We start from the raw sequence: 21,202 nt of genomic DNA, 5'->3' as shown, positions 1-21,202 counted from the left end.
ATGTGTGTATATACGTGTGTATCTGTGTACGTGTATTCCAGTTCTCTTTCTTCTTACCTACTATAGGGGAAGAATCTTGATAAAAGGATCTTATAAGGACTTCAATAACTGTTGTATTTTCGGATGTGTGTGTTTGTGTCTGTGTGTGTGAGACAGACAAATGAAGGACTCAAGCTCATCAAGCCCATTTAAGATGAATGGATTCACTTAAAGATGTTTAAGGCTGTAATTAGCTCACAAATTTTTATGTCCAAAACACTGCACAACTAACAATGGGTTTTATAAAATCTATTATATAGACAGAAAGAAAAAAATGAGTAAATTGAGCAAGGAAAATGAAAATACAACAGAGGATGCACAGACCCCATTAAATGATTACATGTTTATTAGAATTTTAAATAGAGGACATTTATCAAGTCACTAAGGTAATAAGACTGTCTAACATATCAGTTCTTGACATGTGTGTCTTCCAAAGCCCACAACTTACATACATTTATTTCTTTTGATATTAAATATTTGGTTATTTACAATAGTTAACAATGATTACCATATACTTAAGCCTCTTTTCTCTACTTTCTTACTAAATTTTGCAAAATTGCTTTCCTTATGGCCTTTAGCCTTGTATCTTACTTTGCATATCAGTCTGGTCTCAGTACATTGTAGTGAAAATGTCTCGTTTTAAAAAGGAACACTAAGAAATCTGTTAAGTGTTATGTTCTAAGAATAGTCTCTCTTATGGCAGGCAAAGGAAGAAAAATATGTTGTTTTACATTGTCATTTCATTTCTATTTGACCAACGAAATGTCAGAAAGAGGGACACAAGAATCCACGATGAGGGAGACTCCTGTCAGTCCAGTGGTTAGGACTTGGTGCTTTCACTGCCGGGGGCCTGAGTTCAATCCCTGGTCAGGGAACTAAGATCTCGCAAGCTGTGAGGTGCAGCCAAAAAAATCCAAGATGGTTCACTCATTCATATATTCCTCTAACCAACATTTTGGAACAGCTATATGTCCCATCCACTGTGTGCACCACAGCAAGCAATAAGGATGAGTAGGGTTGACAGATAAACAAATAAAGAAGAGTCTTAGCACTCAAGGGGCATAGAAATAAGGTATGAAGGATTCAACACATACATGATGAATAACTAGTTAACTACAAGTATGTGGTAGTGATCATTTCAGAGGAACAGCGTGCTATGAGAGCTCAAAATAGAAGGCCACTTTGTCTGTGGGTTTAAGGAAACCCACCTTTGGGGGGAAGGTTCTCTCTGAGAAGAAAGAGCCCCTGGCAGCTGAAAAATGGCCACGAGTTAAGAGATTGATGAGGCAGAAATATTGATTTAAAAGCCATTTGCTTTGAATTACTAGTTAAAACTGGAAGTACATAAAATCATCCATGGAAAGAATATGAAGATAAAAGAGGCTTATGCCTTATCTTGGGTTATATAGGAATTTATTGGTTGGGGGACTCAGGATTAAATGATTAAGTGAGGGGCACTGTGAAAGAAAGGCTCAGAGATAATGAAGGTAATATCCTATGATGAAAGTCAAAGTTTCAGTGAGAATTTCAACTGATCAGCCCAACTTAGTGCCTTTAACAGAAAGTGATGTTCCCAGCATGCAGTAGGAGCTAGTCCTGAACCACACAGTTTACGCATAGAAGATGTCCTGGATCTTCTAAACTCCTTTACACGTTGCTGGGGGTATTTTTTAAATTATTTCTTTTATTTTTTTATTGAACTATAGTTAATTTACAATGTTGTGTTAGTTTCAAGTGTACATCAAAGTGGTTCAGTTATATATATATATATGTGTGTGTATATATATATATTTTTTTCTCAGATTCTTTTCCCTTATAGGTTATTACAAGATACTGAGTATCATTCCATGTGCTATACAGTAGGTCCTTGCTGTTTACCTATTTTACATATAGTAGTGTGTACATGTCAATCTCAAACTTGTTATTTATCTCCCTCCTTCTCCTGCTAGCCCCATTTGTAACCATAAGTTTGTTTTCTGAGTCTGTGAGTCTATTTGTTTTATAAGTAAGTTCATTTGTATCATTTTTTTAGATTCCACACCTAAGTGATATCATATACTTGTCTTTATCTGAATGACTTCCTTGTATGATAATCCCTAGGTCCATCTACGCGGCCGCACATGGCATTGTTTCACTCTTCTTCGTGGCTGAGTACTATTCCATTGTATCTATGTACCACATCTTCTTTACCCATTCATCTGTCAATGGACATGTCGGTTCCTTCCATGTCTTGGCTGTTGTGAGCAGTGTCACCTTGCTGTTTATCTCACACTCTTTGGCACTGATTGTTTCCATGCTTCTGGCTCCATTTCCCTCTTGCCTCTACATCCAGCCCTTAAATGTGATCTGCTCTCTAGCTCAATGTTTTTGAACATTTCAGCAACCACAGACCAATTATTCAGCATTTGGTGTACAGATAGATCACCAATTTTATATAATTTTTAAAGCCTGTTGAAAACAATAAAGCACTATTGGAAACGACTACCACTTATATGACTAGTTTAACAGTGATGAAGAGTAAAGTTTTCTTTCAGCAAATTTTTCAGAGCAACTGTATGTGAAGCAGTGATGAACAGCTTGAGGCATAGGTCAGATTTTCTAATCAGACAGTTGCAATTTCTTTTCTTACTCTTTATTTCTGTGAAATGTGAAACTTCAAATTTACATATGTCATCATCATTGGCAGCAATGGCCCAAACACGGCCTTAGAAATTATGGAGAGATGTCTTCATATTACACTACTTTAAGAGCACCAGCAGATGCTAAGTTAATGAGTATACTACACTTCCAAATGGAAAAGTTGCCTATTCCTACTTGTGAAATAATGGAGACTGGCTTCCTAATTTGTGTTTTGATTGCATTTGGCTTTAGAAGGTCTTTTTTTTATAGCTGTAATCTAAAGCAAGCTTTCGATATTGTTTGTAAAGATGTCCAATCTGTCAGTGTTTTGTTTCTTCAGTGAAAAATGGAAATCATAGGGGGAAAGTGGCGGGGGTGGGTGGTGGTGGTGGGATGAATTGGGAGATTGGGATTGACATGTATACACTAATATGTATAAAATAGATAACTAATAAGAACCTGCTGTATAAAAAAATAAATAAAATAAAATTCAAAGAAAAATGAAAATCATAAAATATAAGAGAGTGACAGTTCTTTAAAATCAAACAATCCCTGGTTGTGTTATCACAATGTGATCTTCATTACTAATTATGGTATTTTATCAAGACTTCTAAACACTGATATTGAAGAACACGAACATGGTTTTACTGGCATTACCACTGTTATAAAATTTTTAAAAAAATTATCCCCCATTTTAAATTCTCGTGTGTGTATTTTTTCTCTCCAACCTGAAATATTCATATATCCACATTTGGCTGCACAATAAACTTATTAAAATATGTCCATTTCCTTCAAGGCTGGCTCAAGATCAGAATAAGTACTTTCATTGCCAGCTGTTTTCTGTAAACCAGCTGGTCTACGGATGGGCATCCATGTCATCTGCCTTTATTTATAGTAACACCCATCCCTCTCTGCACACAACTAGTGCTGTCTTTTCACTGCTTCCCAAAAACAAATTGCTAATTTACAACGTAACTTAAAAAAAACATCATTAACTCCTGGGAGCACAGGGTTTCATTGAAAGAGAGAACAAAACGTCATCAATGAGAGCCAGGAACTGACCCAAAGGAGCCACTGCTGTGGTTTCATCTCCCTGTGAATATCTGCTAATACACACATGAAAGTAACTGTACCTTCATGTTGACTGCATTTCACATTATAAAACAGCTAACAGCATCATCTGACAGGAATTTTCCAATTCCTCTTCTACTTTCACTCTGAGCTTGATATTGAATCGTTTACCTCTGGTCTGGTTTTATTACCTTCCCCCAAATGGATGGACTTTTTACCTGATTTGGTGTGAGGAGTACAACTAGGATTATGAGACTGTGGTTTGGCAGTTCCTCCATGTCAAGTGACCAAGTGCATTAATTTCATCTTAAAACAGATGATTTTTCCCTTGTTTTGGGAAAAAAATCAATTGTTTTCATTTAAAGATGAGTGCTTTATTTATAAATGATGTTAAATATTCTGATCAACGGCTTTATACAGCTGACTAACAAATTCTCATACAAAGAACAATTGTTACCAGGCCAATAAAATACAATATCTACATGTTCATTATCACATTTCCTATTGATGGCCCATATTTTGGGGAAATAAATAAATTCATCTTCAGCAACTCTTTGTTGTCCGTCCAATACCTGGCTAGAGCCACTTTACTGCTCTGATGATGTAAGTTTCCTTTTCTTTTCTATCTCTCCTTAATTCTTATCTTTGGTTTCTAACACAAGCCTTGGGTCCTCCTACTACTTCTCTGGCTCTGAGGTTCAGCATGCTCTATCTTACCATTTTGAAATCATTCCCTGTCCCCAGAGCTTCTCTGATGATGGTGAGAAGTCTAGCGCTCCTCAGGGGGAACTAATATAGCCTGGCCAGCCTGCGGGCCCTCCCACTAACCAAGGACGGTCCAACAGTTCATCTGTAGTCACTGCTTTGCTGCACTATTTATGGAGGTCCTCATACACATACTAAACCTACGCTGGATGTAATGGCAGCATACCAACTGGTAAGGTAACTACTACTTGCTAAATCTCTCAGGATATCTTAACTGCATATGTGAGTCCATTTGAATTATGTCAGTGAAAACCTGTCCTCTGGCTGATAACCCAACTATGTCCAATCTTTTTTCCATCCTTCAAACTTTGTGGGATTTTAAGAATTATAATACAATAAATGCTCATCATGAAAAAAATTTACCCAGAATTTACATAATGCTTTAAAGAATGAAGTGAATTTCTATTCTCTTAAAAAAGATGAATTGCTGGGGACTTCCCTGGTGGTCCAGTGCTTAAGGCTGTGCTTCCACTGCAGGGGGCACAGATTCGATCCCTGATCAGGGAACTAAGATCCCGCATGCTGTGTGGCCAACAAGTAAAAATTAAAAAAAAAAAAAGTTGAATTAGTTTCTTGTATCCTGTTTCATATTGAGACATCTGTATCCTATCTGAAAAAAATTCACGAAAGTTACCATTCACTATACTTTCTTTTCTTTGGACAGTTCTCTTATTTTATAAGAGGAAGTTGGTACATTAACTCTTCAAACCAACATCTTTTCCCTGGAAGTTGGATTTAATTTACTTAAAGGCCCAAGGGCAGAATAATCAATAGAAGGTTCAATTGAAAAAGTTGTTGAGAACATGAGTCAGACAGTATTTCTATACAGGTCTACTTAATCATCTGTCTTGACTGAGTGGACCAATTAGTTGATTGAAGAATTAATCAAGTCCCTGAATTAAATTATTTTAGCATATGGATGGACCAGGCAATTAATTCAAATGAGAGAACTAAGGGTCGGGAAAGAGGAAACTATGGCCAATTGAAAAAGGAAGGTTTCAGTCCAAGGAGACAGCTACCATCCTTAGTCCTCCTGTGAAACCTGGAGACTAGCTTTGTCATAAATTTAGATTTATCAAAAGTCAGAAATCTGAGACTTCCCTGGTGGTTCAGTGGTTAAGAATCTGCCTTCCAATGAAGGGAACTCGGGTTTAATCCCTGGTCAGGGAACTAAGATCCCACATGTCGCAGGGCAGCTAAGCCCCCGTGCTGCAACTACTGAGCCCACGAGCCACAACTGGAGAGCTGGCGTGCCACAATTACAGAACCCATGTGTTCTGGAGCCTGCACACCACAACTAGAGAGAAGCCCTCGCACCGCAACTAAGACCCGATGCAGACAAAAATAAATAAATATTTTTTTAAAAAGTCAGAAATCTGATTTTTAAGCAAGATACCCCAAATTTTAAGTTGTCAATAAACTTATAATTTCTAAAATCATGACACTGTTCAGTGAATAAATGACTTACAAGTTAGAGATGCCTACCCAGTCACCTGTTTCTGAACTCTCCTTTAGAATCAGATGGATAAGGGGCAACCATGAGTGTTTCTGCCAATGCACAATGTGAACACACATATTTTCAACAATGCCTACCTCCACAGACACACAGAAAATGTCATCATAAATAACATGTTTCATATGAAGAGTAATAAGATATACATATATATGTGCATACATATGTGTGTATATGAATGGGTGTATGTAATCCTTCCCTAGTTGTAGCCTGAATTGGGAGTGAACAATCGTGCTCCCAATAAAGCAAACCTGGCTCTTACTGTACAATCAACAAACCCTCTGAAACCTCTTCAGCGTTTGAGAGGATTCATAGAGTGTGTCATATTCCCCAAATCTCTGATTACAATCTTTTTCTTTTTTGACACAAGGGTTTCTTTTTTTGTTTTGTTTTGGGGGTTTTCTGTTTTTGTTTTTTTGTTGTTGTTTTGTTTTGTTTTGAAGTATAGTTGATTTACAATGTTGTGTTAATTACTGCTGTACAGCAAAGTGATTCAGTTACACATATAGATACATTCATTTTTTTATATTCTTTCCCATTATAGTTTATCATAGGGTATTGAATATAGTTCCCTGTGCTATGCAGTAGGACCTTGTTGTGTATCCATTCTATATATAAAAGCTTACATCTGCTCACCCTAACCTCCCACTCCATCCCTCCCCCAACCCCTTCCCTCTTGGCAACCACCAGTCTGTTCTCTATGTCCGTGGTTCTGCGTCTGCTTCACAGATAGGTTCATTTGTGTCATATTTTAGATTCCACGTATAAGTGATATCATATGGTGTTTGTCCTCCTCTGTCTGACTTATTTCACTTAGTATGATAATCTCTAGTTGCATCCACGTTGCTGCAAATGGCAAAATTTCATTCTTTTTTATGGCTGAGTAGTCTTCCACTGTATGTATGTACCACATCTGATCACAATCTTCTAATACCTAGTTGTGTCTGTTGTCTCTTCCTCTATCTTTTTCCTTATCAGATGGCTATTGGGTGATCCTTCTCATGCTCCCACAGCAGCCCAGGACTTCACCCCATTCATTCTGACTCAATAAACAGAGATGAGACAGGGGGATTCTGCATTTGTAATAAACAACCTGCAGGATTCTAAAATAAATGATCCTTTGACATTCTGACAAATACAAATATCTATTCCTTCCATGTCTAACCTCTGTCTCGTTTCCTTGGTTCTTACTTACCTCACCCAGAACTCTACACGCTCCTTCAACCTGAGGACTGCCTTTTCCTCAATTCAGAAAAACTCGCATCCGTGAGTCTGTGTCTCCTACATGCCTTTCCTTCTGCGGAACTCGAGGCCTGCTCTGACCCTCAGCTCTAAGGCTGGGCCCCACCTGCAGCAGGATCTTCCTGATCCAAACTGTCTGCCTGAAGTGCTTCTTTCCCCTGTTCATGTTGTGTTCTCCCTACAGTCAGGGACACCTCTGATTGGACTTCTGAGATAAACCGTCTCCCTAAACCTCTTCCCTCCACATCCTTCTGGGGCCTAGCCCAACCTCTGCCCTGTCCATTTGCGTCTGTCTAATCTCTAGGGCCAGTCATTCCCAACCTGGCCCTTTAATAATGATAACAACAACAAAAATCTCCCATCCAACCCTTCTAAGCTCTACAGCCAAACAATGCAGCTGCCTTAGGGACCAGGAGAATTAATAATCGGAGAAAGACCCTGAAAAGTGTAAGTCATGAGGTCATGGTTAACCATCATACACATTAAAAAAAGGCTTGCTCTCAATTTCATTCCTTCTACAAATATGGATTGGATTTTTTCCCTACAAATGAGGCACTACACTAGGCACAAGGAGAAAGCAATGATCAAAATAGACAAAGTTCCCTATAGCTTCAACAAGTTTTCATTCTAATGAGGGAGACAGGTAATAAACAAGGAAATGAGCAAATACTTAGTATGATGGTGCTATGAAAAAAAAGGAGGATTTCGGGAGTGGCAAGGGTAGGGGTAGGAATAAAGGGAAGGGTTGAATTTCACATAGGATGGTCAGAGAAGACTCAGCGGTGAGATTAAGTGTGAGTAAAGACATGAGGGAAGTGGGGGATTAAGTCACATAGGTACGGGAGGGAAGAGTTTTCCAGGCAGAAGAAAGAGCAAGTACAAAGGGCTTGAGGAAAGCATGTGTTTGGTGACTGCCTGAGGAACAGCAAAGGATGCCGAAGTGACTGGAGTAGAGCGAGTGATAGGACAGGGTCAGAGAGAGGGCAGGGGTCCAAAACACACAGGACCCCACTGGCCACTATAAGGACTTCGGAGATTATTTTGAGTGGAATATGGAATCATTGGAAGGTTTTTAGCCAGAGGGTGACATAACCTGACATATCTGAGCAAAATTACTCTGGTGGAAGTGTACAAGACAGACTCAGTTCAACAGAGATGGAAGCAGGAAGACCCATTGGGGAGGAGGTGGCAATAGTCCAGGAGGCAGATGATGGTGGCTTGACCCAGAGTAGTGGCAGTGCTGGCAGAGAAGTGGTAAAACACTGTATTTTCGAGGTAGAGTCACCTAGATTCGCCAAGGGATTAAATGTGGTGTGTGAGAGAAAGAGAAAAGTCAGGATGGCTCCTGATTTTGGTTTAGGCAACTGACAGGCTAGAATTGCCATTTATGGAGTTAAGAAGACTACAGGAGAAGCAGAATTGAGTGGAAAAAAGAATTCAGTTCAGACATGTTACATTTGAAATAACCATTAGATGCAGAGATAAACACATTCAGGACCAATCGCACTCAGATCCTGGATATCAGAGAGCTTCAGGCTGAATATATAAATAAATCGGGTGCTATCATCATATCAATCAGATTAAAAGCTAGAAGAATTAGTGAGATTACCTGACGTTGATTGAAAAGAAAAGCAGTTCAAAGGATGAGCTTAGTGGTTACTCAACATTGAAAAGACAAGGAAATGGAAGGGGAGGGAAGAAGGAGGACCAGCAAAAGAGAGAGAGAAGAAGCAAAGCAGTGAGAGAGAAGGAAAACTAAGAGAGAGTTGGTGGTGAGGAGCTGAACAGAGGACGTGCTGCAAGGAGAGAATCAACCAGATCACACGGGGTTGAAAAGTTAAGAAAGATGAGGACCAATAATCAGCCCTCGGATTTGTCAGTATTACAGTCACTACGGATTTTGATGAGGGCTTTTTGAAAAAGGTGATGAAGACTAAAATCTGTTTGGCTTTAGTTCAAAAGAGAATAGAATATTTAGGCAACGCTTTGAGGACTGACTTCAACTTTGCTGTCAGTACAGCTTTGTTACCACACAACCTCCTTGAAATATTCTGCCTTTACGAAGTGTTCCAAAGTTCTGTCTGAGAAAGAGTGCCCTTAGTATTTATATATTTTTAAAATATATATCTATATATAAATCTCCAACTTTGCTCTTGTGGAACGTAACTGGGTGAAACACAGAGCTTCAGGATAATGACAGCTACTAGTGCCATGAACATTGTGTATCGTTTAAGGACCTGAATTAAATTTAGTCCCTCCTGTGACTGCATTAACTTCAAAGAGAGAGGGCAGTCTATAACTACCACCTACTTTAATGAAATTAACTCTGATTGTTCTGCTAAAAGTAGCAGGAAATTTCTCCATAATCCAAATGTATCATAGGTAACAGTAGGAGAAAATTGCTACATGATATTCTCTTTGGTAACTTGAAGCCAATGAAAGCTTATTATCCTTATAATGTATATAGATCTAGTAGTATATGAAGCAACGATACATTGACATATAGCTATTTTCCCCTTTAAAAATCTCCAAATGTCAAACTTCACTTATCTACTCTTAAAAGTGCCACAGAAAGTAAAATAGGGATACCCTGAGATGTAAAATTTATTCTTTCATTAAGAACATGAAAGAAGTCATTACCGCTTCCTATTAAATAACCATCTTCTTTGGGGCTTACAGAAAAGAACAGTGGGCTTCTTACGGCTCCCTGAGAGTCTGTGTCTCTTCGAAGAGTCATTAGTTTGGTGGAGAAAAGCATCCATGAAACCCCTAAGAAGAGAGAGTATTACACAAATAGATGATTTCTATCATGAACTCCTTTCTCTTTCCTGTGATGTTTCCATAACACCTAATTTGAGGATAGGGACTTCCCTGGAGGTCCACTGGTTAAGACTCTACGCTTCCACTGCCAGGGGCACAGCTTTGATCCTTGGTGGGGAGCTAAGATCCCATATGATGTATGGCCAAAAAAAATAAATAATAATAATTTGAGGATAAACCATTTAATCATAAGAATAATTAAGGCCCATCCCATATTGTCCCCTCCGACCCCCAGAAGAAGAGATACAGAAGGAAATGTTTTTGAAGGGACTTCAGGTATATCTGCTAAATATAAAATCTTCCTAAAGGTGGGAGAATACTAATTATACAACAGGTACTGCTCTAATGACTCTGTGTTTACAATTTATTTATATGTCTCCCCTAAATCTTATCAGTTAAATGTAACAGACCCTATTCTAAAACTGAGAAAGCTGAGACTCGGTAAGTTTCAATGATCACCCAGCAACATGCAGTTACTAAGCCCCAAGCGTGGTGTTCTTAATCTATAAATAAGGAACATTTGTGTGACTACATCAGCGCGTGTGGGGAAGGATTTTTTTAATTAAGCTAAGCATAGCACCATGGAAATTGATATTGGCATGGATCAGAGAAAATGCATTTGCTCTCACTGAGAAGGCATCATTTGCTTTAGGTAAAAAGACATTATGAAAATCCTAAATCATTCTACTCTACTGAACCATGACCATATTTCCTTCCTCTCAATTTAAGCAAATAAATGTCTAGGATTAGGAACTGAGGAAGAGATCACCAAAACCTGTGTATGCAGCGAGATTAGCTTTACCAAGACAGCCATGCCTGTTTCCATGAAGAAACCCCAGGATGAAAGGCCAACCCTGTCCTCCCCCAGGAAGCTGATTCTTCAGCTTGAGCATCCACGTAGGTGCTGCCCGTTCTTGCACCTGACTCACTACGCTGCCTCCTTCCACCTGCCACGCCTTCCACTCTGCCCCCTGGAACGCCACCGGAGCGCTTGGTCTCTGCTCTGATCCTCAACTGAAACCTGGCTCTCCCCCAGTCAGGCGGCTTCTCCTACGGCTCTCAAAAGCAGAGGACCTTTAGTCTGTGCCCTGCATGCACCTCCAGAAGAGGGACTAGTATCCTCTTCCCTCCCAATCACTGCTGTACACCTCTGCTCACCATCTTGTTGACAATTCTGTCCCTCTGAGACTCATTCATTCAAGCCTGAACGCATTCGACAAATCCTTCAGAGCTCCAGTTATATGCCAACATGTTTTTAAGCTCTGGGGATACAAAGACATCATGTGACTTAATCTCCCACTATCCCTCCTAGCTGCAGTCATTACAAACTTCTGGTTCACTGTGTATCATTCAGAAAAGATTTTGACATCTGTCTTACAGTCCTACTCTCCACCTCATACTTGCTTACACGACAAGTTTTCTTTCCTCTAAGTGGAAAAAAAGAAAAAAAGAAAAAAGAAGGCAGGTGACCTGGTCTAAATTCCTTTTCAGTTGGACTTCTGGGTAAATAAACTAATTATATTTTGCTTCGTAGAATGAATCCTTAGATATACAGTGGCCTTAGCAGGATGATTGAAGATCACTTATCTAAAAACAATGCACCTGTGGAGCATGGCTGTCTGGGAAATGTCAGGTAACTTGTATAACTATCAGTGTTATAAAATAATCAGTATTATTAAGTGCTTTCTGCTAAGCAATGTAATAACCCCCAAAGCTCACCAGGTACCCTCACCTATGACTCTTAACCAGAGCACACATGACCAGTGAAGGAAGAATGAGCCAGTGTAACTGTGCAGGATGTGTCAGAGCTCTTTCATTTGTTTTAGTCCCTTGATTACCTATATTCTTGAATTATTTGCGAAGCTGGACAGTGGGTATGATATCATATATGTCCAAATCTGATTTGACAGTCCAATCCTGGTATTAGCTAAGGCTTCAACAGGAGGAAGCTTTGTCCTCATCCCCCCATCCCCCCCGGCACATTTGACAATATCTGGAGATGTTTTTTGGTTATCACAGCTGAGAAGGGAATGTTACTGGCTTCTAGGGGATAGAACCAGGGATTCTGCCCTACATACTACAATGCATAGGACAATCCCCTACAACAAAGCATGAGCCGGTCCAAAGGTCAATAGTGTTGAGGTTGAGAAACTCTGTTCTATTCAATCCCATCTAAATTCTAGGCTCCATGCCATTAGCAGCAAATTCACATCTCTGTGCCTGATATGAGTTTCAGACACATATAACAAAATGTACCTCTCTTTTTTTTTTTTTGTGGTACGCGGGCCTCTCACTGTTGTGGCCTCTCCTGTTGCGGAGCACAGGCTCCGGATGCGCAGGCCAGCGGCCATGGCTCACAGGCCCAGCCGCTCTGTGGCATGTGGGATCTTCCCGGACCGGGGCACGAACCCGTGTCCCCTGCATCGGCAGGCGGACCCTCAACCACTGCGCCACCAGGGAAGCCCAAAATGTACCTCTCTTACTTGAATGCTCCAAAGGCACTTCAAACTCAGACTCTCCTAAAACAAACTTGGCCTTCCCTCCAGACTTGGTTCTATCACTTGGCATTTTATCTTAGCAAATGGCACTCATCCAGAAACTCAGTAGACATCCTCAATACCTCCTTCTCCTCCAACCTGTGCCATCCACCACCACAAGCTCATCATTTTATTTCCTGACTGTGTCTTTGGTTCGTCTACGTCTTCTCATCTCCACTAATAACAACTTCCCTCCCCCAAGCTGTCATCTGTCTCTCCCTTGGAATGGCGTCATCCCCTTGGCCAATTAGCAATGGATGAATTTCTTTCCAAATTATTGAGCATTTTCTTTATGAAATAGATATAAACATAACAAGCCCCTGCTTCAAAACAAAGAACATTTACCATTGTTCTTAAAGACTTCATCCTTAACATGAATTATAAGTAAAAGGTCCATAAAATGTATCGTCAAAAGTAGGACATTTTAAGGAGAGAGAGAGAGAAAGAGAGAGAATGAGGGTGAGTGTGTGTTTGGGGAGAGGGGATATTAAAAATTATTCCAAAGCTTTGCATGTGTTTTTCACTCTGCATAGAAAGTTCCCACCCCCAATCTTTCCAAAGTAATAAATCCCTCTCATTCTTCAGTTATCAACTGAAATGCTTCCTTCTGAAACATTTGTCCTGACTCTTCAAAACCCACAAAGTTCCCTTTTATACACTCTCACATCACCATGTATACTTCCTTCAAAGCACAAATGCAGTCCTAATGATGGGTTTTGTTTTGTCATTTGGATTTTTTGTCTGTTAGCAAATACTTGGACTATTAGGTCCAGGAGGTATATCCTTTGTCTCACAGACACTTGGTGTTGAAATACTGGATTAATTCATTAATTATCTTAGCCAAAGCACATATTGAGTAAAAAGAAATCCAGGTCAAACATTCCAGGAGATGTGTACTTAAAGACTACAATATATTGCTGCTGCTTACATTTACACAGATGTAAAAACAAACTCTTCAATTAAATTTGTATCATCCTTCAAGCACATATATCTGGGAGGTAGCAGTCTTACAGGGCCCAACTTTTGTGCACATTTCAAGAAATGACATAATGAAAGAAAAAAGCGTGCTGCAATTATGTAATACAAGCACCTATTCTTAAGAGAAGCCTTGAAGCCAATAGGTAGTTTAGATTTTTTTTTTTTTTCCTGAGCTGTGTAGGATTCCTAACTAATTACAAAGAGAAGTGAAGAAGCACCCCTTCACACAAAGCATCTTCTAAAGAAAACAAGGTCATGATGGAATCCAACAGAATTTTGACTTGTCATCAAATCACTGAGGAAACTGGTATATAACTTACAAACACATAAGCTTTCATATTAATGAAGTCATTTGAAATTTGTTTTAAAAAGTTTCTGAATTTCTGTGGGCCAATTAACTCAACTAGGACTGGGTTCTTCCTTTAATATCTGTTTAAATGCCACACATCCATTTGTCTTCTGAAATATTGCAATTATTTCAACATTCATGATGACAAGAATGGAGAAAGAGCTTCCACGGGTTAATTTCTCCTTTGTCTTTAATAATGAGAAGCAGATTGTTGGTTAAGTAAGATAATTAAAGCTTTTATTAGGGCAGGCTAATAAAAGGCAGGTTTGTTCTTCCTCCAAGACATAAGAATTCGATTCAATTAAAAATGAAAAAAATACCACTCTCACAGTGCCTCCTTCTAGCTTCTCCTTGTATTGCTGATGTTTGGAAACACCAAGGAGAAATATTTGCTGTTTCTAAAATTACGTGAGAATTTCTTGATTTTTTTTTTTAATGTAGAAAACTCTGTTCAATTTTATCTTCACTAAGGAGGTCTATTTCCAAGGAGAAAATGTGTTAGTCTGCACTTATGTCTAAATAATTGTGTTCCAGTCACTACGCTTCAGTAGGTGGCCCATTTAGTTTCAGCAGTGCATTTTACAGCTGTCCAAAACTTTGAGGTAGTGAGTTGAAATATAAAGGAGATAGCAGTGAAACAGACATTGACAGGGCACACTGAGTGCCTCCCCATTCCGCCCTGCCCATTCAACTAGTATTTATTTCTTAGAAGAATTTTTGTTCATCTTACAAAAATGCCAAAAGCATGCCTTTTAATTTAGAGTCATTTAATTTAATTTCTAACTTTTTAACACAAATGGCTTTAAGAAGAAAAAGGAACAAGGTAATTATATTTAATTTCATGGTTTTAGGTTCCTAAAACCCATCATATCCTCTTGTGTAACTGATGACTTACATTAAGGGGGAAAGAAAAAAAATTGTGAAACCGTTACCCTTCTCTTCGAACAAAAACGGAAAGAATTCATGTTGCCATCCCATTTAATATTTACTAAAGAGCACAGGAAAGAGCTCTGTGGTGACTTTGGGCTGCCTAGAAATGTAGAAATCATTCAAAATAGAAGCAGGTCGTAATTCTATTGGAAGAATGCATCATAATTTCTCCCTTAATATCAGTTCAAGTTGAAAAATATCTGAGAAAGCGGAATAGTCCATTTTGGGATGACTCTTTTCATCTCATGGAATATGGCACTAGATTCTGAAAGTAGATTAATAATCCACTGATTGAAACCTTAAAAGATCATCTAATAACCTTTGTTCCTACTATTCCATTCCCATAGGAAAGCCTAAGTAAACTTTAAGGGTAAATACAGCTTTCAAAGGAAACTTATTTTTTAGTAGTAAGCCTGCAGGCCCCCCCTCAGCCTACACTTGCATCTAAGAACTCTCTTTTTCACCCTTGGAAATCTTCCTGATCATTTATTCGAGGTTTTAACTAAATTTCGCACCCCCTAGGAAGATTTCACTTTCTCCCATCATTCCAGTTGGAATTAATCACCACTCTACAAATTCCCATAATTTTATACCTCACTCTGGGTATTTATCACACATTTTCATAAAATTATAAATATTTATGTACACACATCTTGGTAAAGGGTAAATGTAACACTTTGTCCTATTCTATGGATAAATTTGATCTTGAGCGAACTTTCTAGGTGTGTTCCTTGGAAACCTGATGAAGATAGAATGTCAGATTTGTCACCATTTAATATTAGTTATGGCATTAAAAAGAACAAAATAATGGCATTTGCAGTGAGATGGACGGCCCTAGAGATTGTCATACTGAGTGAAGTAAGTCAGACAGAGAAAGGCAAATATCATATGATATCGCTTATATGCGGAATCTAAAAAAGTGGTACAAAGGAACTTACTTACCAAACAGAAACAGACTCACAGACTTCGAAAACAAACTTATGGTTACCAGGGGGGAAAAGGTGGGGAGGGATAATTGGGAGATTGGGATCAACATATACACACTACTATATATAAAATAGACAACCAACAAGGACCTACTGTATGGCACAGGGAACTCTACTCAGTACTCTGTAACAACCTATGTGGGAAAAGAATCTAAAAATGAGTGGATATATGTATATGTATAACTGATTCACTTTGCTGTACACCTGAAACTAACACAACATTGTAAATCAACCATACAATAAAATTGTTTTTAAATATTAGTTATAACAGAAATGACCCCTTATCGATAAAATATTTTATTACTTAGATGATTTTAAATAAACTATAAATACCTAGTGGGAAACCATGGCTTTGGACTTTCTTGACTGCCATGATCTAACTGGACATATCCTTTGCACAGTGACAAACCTAAGACATTTGACAACCACAGTGTATTATTTTTCAAACAATCCCCTCTTCAAAATGATATTTTCATTAGTAATCATGAAATAATAAGCAATAATATTTTTATTTGTTCCTTAGTTTGAAAAGAATAGATTTAAAATACTAAATTTTAGTGTAAAGTATACTACTCAAAATAGTAAAATATTTCACATGTGAACTAAAATTTATACTTGCCAAATAAGAATGTTATCCCTTACAGGTCACATCTGTTTCATTCTTTTAGATTTTAAACACAAATTAAAAACTTGAAGTTATCATGTAAAATAACAGAATGAAAGCAACTCAAGTTCTGCTTTTTCATTTTTACAATCTCTATGTTATCACTGTTTATTTTCAACCTATTGTTTAAGGGCAGGAATATGCATTATCCCAGGATTTGGAATTTCAGCTGTACCTGAAGGAAGCTTGAATGGTCTCAAATCACCGGGAACTTACTCTTGAAATAAATACATGGAATCAAACCCACAAGTGTAAGAGGCTCACTGTATAACTAGGAGCTTCTCAAATTTATTTCCATGTAGAACATAAAGTTTACTAAAGCATAAGTAATAAAAACGTGTTCATTTGAAGCCGATATATATACTTGACAAAATCCCACTTCTACCCAAGATGGAGTAACAAGTATTGCATCTAAAACAGTTTATAAAACTACAGCAGAAAAAATATATGAAGCAAAGGTTTTCAAGCCACTGGACATCAAGCAATAAAAGATACTGGTATCCAGAGATGAGAAATAAGCAATATTTGCCCTAAAATTGCCCCAGCTTACTACTGGTAGGAAAGTTTTCACTCTGCCATGTATATTAGAAACTATAACACAAAAACTAAAACAAAACAATTTTTAAGGGAGGACAGGCATACCTTGAAGATACTGCAGGTTTGGTTCCAGACCACCGCAATAAAATGAGTATCACAGTAAAGCGAGTCACACAAATATTTTGGTTTCCCAGTGCATATAAAAGTTATGTTTACAGTATATTGCAGTCTATTAAGTGTACCGTAGCACTATGTCTTAAAATGTGCATATGTTAATTAAAATACATTTTATTGCTAAAAAATGCTACCCATCATCTGAGCCTTCAGTGAGTCATAATCCTTTTGCTGGTGGAGGGTCTTGCCTCAGTGTTGATGGCTGCTGACTGACCAGGGTGCTGGTTGCTCTCAAGGCTGGGGTGGGTGTGGCAAGTTCTTAACATAGGGCAACAGCGAAGTTTGCCACATCAATTGACCCTCCCTTTCACGAAAGATTTCTCTGTAGCACAAAGTGCTGTGTGATAGCATTTTACCCACTGTAGAACTTCTTTCAAATTGGAGTTGATCCTCTCACATCCTGCCCCTGCTTTATCAACTAAATTTATATAATATTCTAAACGCTTTTTTGTTGTTTCAACAATCTTCACAGCATCTTCACCAGGAGTAGATTTCATCTCAAGAAAACACTTTTTTTGCTCATCCATTAGAAGCAACTCCTCATCCATTCAAGTTTTATCATGAGATTACAGCAATTAAATCACATCTTCAGGCTCCACTTCTAATTCTAGTTTTCTTGTTATTTCCACCATATCTGCAGTTACTTCCTCCAATGAAGAGTCATCCAAGAGGGTCGGAATCAATTTCTTCCAGACTTCAGGTAATGTAGATATTTTAACCTCTTCTCATGAATCATGAACGTTCTTAATGGCACCTAGAATGGTGAACCTTTTCCAGAACAATTTCAATTTATTTTGTGCAGATGCATCAGAGGAATCCCTCTCTATGGCAGCTATCGCCTTACAAAATGTATTTCTTAAGTAATAAGACTTGAAAGTCAAAATTACTCCTTGATCCATGGACTTTAGAATGGAAGTTGTGTTAACAGTCGTGACAACAACATGAATCTCATCGTACATCTCCATCAGAGCTCTTGGATGACCAGGTGCACTGTTGATGAGCAGCAGTATTTCGAAAGGAAGCTTCTTTTCTGAGCAGTAGGTCACAACAGTGGGCTTGAAGTATTCAGTTAACCATGTTGTAAACAGATGTGCTGCCATCCAGGCTTTGTTGTTCCACATACAGAGCACAGGCAGAGCAGATTTAGCATCATTCTTAAGGGCCTTAGGATTTTCAGAATGGTAAATGAGCACTGGCTTCTTCCTCAAGGCACCAGCTGCATTAGCCCCTAGCAAGAGAGTCAGTCTGTCCTTTGAAGCTTTGAGGTCAGGCACTGACTTTCTCTATCTATGAAATTCCTAGATGGCATCTTCTTCCAGTAGAAGGCTGTTTAATCTACAATGAAAATCTATTGTTTAGAATCATTCACCTTCATGAATTATCTTACCTAGATCTTCTAGACAACTTGCTACAGTTTTTACATCAGCACTTTCTGCCTCACCTTGCACTTTTATGTTATGGAGAAGGCTTCCTTCCTTAAACCTCATGAACCAACTTCTGCCAGCATCAAAGTTTTCTTCTGCAGCTTCCTCATCTCTCTCAAACGTCATAGAATTGAAGAGAGTTAGGGCCTTCCTCTGGCTTTAAGGGAATGTTATGGTTCTGGTTTGATCTTCCATCCTGACCACTAAAACTTTCATCATATCAGCAATAAGGCTGTTTGCTTTCTTAATATTTGTGTGTTCACTGGAGCAGCACTTTAAATTTTCTTCAAGAACTTTCTGCATTCACAACTTGGCTAACTGTTTGGTGCAAGAGGCCAAGTTTTCAGCCTATCTTGGCTTCTGACATGCCTTCCTCACTAAGGGTAATAATTTTTAGCTTTTGATTAAAGTGAGAGACGTGATTCTTCCTTTCACTTGAACACTTAGAGGCCACTGTAGGGTTATTAACTGGCAAATTTCAATATTGTTATGTCTTGGGGACTAGGGTGGTCCTTGGGGAGGGAGAGAGATGCGGGAACAGCAAGTAGATGGAGCAGTCACGCACACACATTTATTAAGTTCACTGTCTTAGATGGGCACAGTCTGTGGCACCCCAAAACGATGACAATAGTAACATCAGAGATCACTGATCACAGATCACCATCACAAATAAAAGAACAAGGAAGAAGTCTGAAATATTGTGAAAATTACCAAAATGTGACACAGGGACATGAAGCGAACAAATGCTGTTGGGAAAATGGTGCCAACAGACTTGTTCAATGCAGGGTTGCCGTAAAGCAAAGCACAATAAAACAAGGTATGCCTGTATAATTGATATGGTAAGAGGAGAAAAAATAAAATCACATAAAATGCTCAATTAAGCCTAAGCAAGAAGAAGATAAGATAATTAAAATTAAGCAATGAAGTCAAAAACAATAGAGAAAATCAACAAAATCAAAAGCTGGTTCTTTAAGAACAATAAAATTGAGTAGCCTGTAGCCAGGCTAACCAAGAAATAGAGAAAACACCAAGAAGAAACCAAGAATAAAGAGAGATATACATATGAAAAATTAAAGAAAGGTCATCACTATTTATTCCATGAACATTAAAAAGATAATGAAGGGGCTTCCCTGGTGGTGCAGTGGTTGAGGGTCCGCCTGCCGGCACAGGGGATGCAGGTTCATGCCCCGGTCTGGGAGGATCCCACATGCCGCGGAGCGGCTGGGCCCGTGGGCCATGGCCGCTGGGCCTGCACGTCCGGAGCTTGTGCTCCACGGCGGGAGAGGCCATGGCAGTGAGAGGCCCACGTACCACAAAAAAAAAAAAAAAAAAAAAAAAAGATAATGAAGGCATGCTATGAACAATGCTATTGCCACAAATTTGATAACTTAAGGGTACCAATTCCTTAAAAGACACACAACCAAAATACAAGGAGAAATAATCTGAATAGGCCTATATCTATTAAAGAAATTAAGTCCAAAATTAGTAACTTTCATAAAAAGACAGAAAAGGCATCTATATTTTTAAAAGAAGTAAAAACTATCCTTATTTTCAGATAACATGATCTTATACATAGAAAAACATAAGGAACTCACTAAAAAGCAAGGTTGTAGGGTATAACATTAATATACATAAATCAATTGTATTTCTATACACTAGCTATGAACAATCCAAAAATGAAATTTAAAAAGCAATCCTATTTATAATAGCATCAAAAAAATATGCAGGAATAAATTTAACATAAGATGTATAAGACTTGTACACCAAAAATCACAAAACATCTTTGAAAAAAGTAAAGAGCCTATGAGAGGTGCTTAGGTCATGAGGATGGAGCCGTCATGAATGGGATTAGTGCCCTTATAAAAGAGACCCCAGACCCCTTTCCCCTCCTGCCTGTATACCACCACTACAACCACACATTTTAACCCAGGAAATTTGAAAATTTTCTCATATTGAAAACAAATAGAGGGGTGGGGGTGGTGGTGTGATGAATTGGGTGATTGGGATTGACGTGTATACACTGATGTGTATAAAATTGATGACTAATAAGAACCTGCTGTATAAAAAAATAAATAAAATTCAAAAAGAAAAAAATAATACCATTGTAAAGCAATTATACTCCAATAAAGATGTTTAAAAAAAAAAAAAAAAAAAAAAAAAAAAATAGAAAACCTGAATCACCTTAAAATCCTTAAAGAAATTAAACTCATAATATAAAAAAATAGCCATAAAATATTCTTATCCAGGTTTTACAGATGAGTTCTACCAAAAATAAGGAACAGATAAGTTTAATCTTACATAAACTCCTCTCTAGAAGGAATTTTTTCATTTATCAACTCATTTAATAAGTCTAGTATAACTTTGATACTCAAACCAGGCAAAGATAGCAAAAGTAAAATTACAATCCCATCTCATTCATTAACACATTATTTTGTGTCCAAAATAGAGATGCAGGATGGATGGACCCCTACTCAAAATCTCTTTCTAATGTAAAAACTGATGACAACCACACACACCAAGAGGGTATGAAAACGTTAATTATTCACACAGTGAG

General features: G+C 38.2%; 1 protein-coding gene across 4 annotated transcripts in view; it reads right to left on the bottom strand.

Moving 5' to 3' along the window:
• Positions 1-21,202, bottom strand: part of LOC307186875 (uncharacterized protein) — a 341,925-nt gene that overhangs the window by 111,994 nt on the left and 208,729 nt on the right. The gene's annotated exons all lie outside the window — the stretch shown is intronic.

This window comes from Stenella coeruleoalba (assembly GCF_951394435.1).
Source record: "Stenella coeruleoalba genome assembly, chromosome: 5".
Lineage (NCBI taxonomy): Eukaryota > Metazoa > Chordata > Mammalia > Artiodactyla > Delphinidae > Stenella > Stenella coeruleoalba.
Note: the sequence above shows the minus strand (reverse complement) of the source record. Positions and strands in the feature narration are given on the sequence as shown.